The sequence below is a fragment of the Triticum aestivum genome, chromosome 3B (assembly GCF_018294505.1).
Source record: "Triticum aestivum cultivar Chinese Spring chromosome 3B, IWGSC CS RefSeq v2.1, whole genome shotgun sequence".
In the NCBI taxonomy this organism is placed as follows: Eukaryota; Viridiplantae; Streptophyta; class Magnoliopsida; order Poales; family Poaceae; genus Triticum; species Triticum aestivum.
Window position 1 is genome coordinate 794,145,833 of NC_057801.1, and position 1,784 is coordinate 794,147,616.

General features: G+C 42.2%; 1 pseudogene; it reads left to right on the forward strand.

Annotated features, from left to right (window-relative positions):
* The window catches only part of LOC123067928 (disease resistance protein RGA2-like), a 31,122-nt pseudogene that overhangs the window by 14,893 nt on the left and 14,445 nt on the right, over nt 1–1,784 (forward strand).

Here is a 1,784-nt window from a genome sequence, read left to right on the forward strand (position 1 = left end):
ATTTGCTATTGTATTGGGTGTGTTGGGGACACACGAGACTTTTTGTTATTTGGTTGCAGGGTTGTTTGAGGGAGACCATCTTCCTCCTACGCCTCTCGCGGATTGATAAACCTTAGGTCATCCACTTGAGGGAAATTTGCTACTGTCCTACAAACCTGTGCACTTGCAGGCCCAACAACGTCTACAAGAAGAAGGTTGTGTAGTAGACATCAATATTCGACCGTCGGTGATGGTACCTCCTCCTTTCATTCCCGAGTGCATCACACCAAATTGTCTAGCACACGGGAATGAAGGAGAAGCTACCCCCACGACAACAGTCGGGATTCTTCGTCCTGTCATATATATATGGTTGTAGACTCCCCCTCACTGATTCCTCTCTGACATTTGTGACCGTCGGTGATGGCAGCTCCTCCTTTCGTTCCCAAGTGCATTACACTAAATTGTGTCTAGCACACAGGAACGAAGGAGAAGCTACCCCCACGACAATAGTCGGGATTCTTCGTCCTCTCATATAGGTGGAGATTCGACAGACTTAAAGTCAACCCGAGGACTCATATTATAGGACTCATATTGACATGGAGATTTGGCTGGTCTCACCTCGAGGTCGGAGGGGGGCCGGTGACGGGGACGACGGCGCGGATGATGGAGGGGGCTCCTAGATTTCTGCATAGTGCTCTCCAATTTTAGCATTCAAAGTATGAGTACTTTTCCAATTTGAGCATTCAATAAGCAAAACCAAATCGTCATCTCTTGTGTCCGTAATTCAAATTAGCATGCATTCAATTATAAGCAAAAGTACATCATCTCTTGTGTCCATACATCGTCAACCATTATCACTAATACTCCTCGAATACTATCATACATATAGCATCGCTAATACAGCTAGAACCGTAGCACCCAACGGGTATCGTCACGGGCGGTGGACACCCAAAGAGAAGGAACCATCACAGGATCATAGCTCCAGTGAGATCCCTGAAGAACCTGCCAGGTATTGTCGAACTTGCCCTCCAACGCAACCATGTAGCGACGGACGTGCTCGTCCTCCTCGCTGACACGGTGACGTACCACCTCCGCGGTGTCCGGAAGCCTCGGCACCGTCACTGGCCCACGCGACCGCCACCAAACAAGGATCGGGTCAACAACGGGTTGGCTCCTCACCAACCTACACCCCCCGGAAGGTAGCACCTCCCAATACCAGCTCGGCGGAGTCCAGTCCCAGACATGGCCCTTCTGATCAAGCCGGCCTCCTCCGCTGAGTCGACGACGAGGATGCGGGATAGGCATCATCGACGTCGATGCGGGATTAATTGCTTGAACTAAAAAAATAAACTAGTTCTATTAATTATCTTGCTAAAAATAAACTACTTCTATATATAGTAAAATAAAGTAGTTTTATTAAATCAACTAGTTCAACTACTAAGCACTTACTATAAATAAATAAAATAAATTAGTTCTTATTAAAAATAAACTACTTGTATATATAGTAAAATTTAATAAAGTAGTTTTATTAATTAATCAACTAGTTCAACTACTAAGCACTTACTACAAATAAATAAAATAAAGTAGTTCTTACTAAAAATAAACTACTTATATATATAGTAAAATTTAATAAAGTAGTTTTATTAAATCAACTAGTTCAACTACTAAGCACAAACCTAAAATCGATATCTACTAATAATTAACCTAAATAAAGAATTAATACATATATGAAAAAATGCTATGAACATATATAAACAAAAAAATGCTATGAACATTATATTCATACATACATAGCCACATCCATT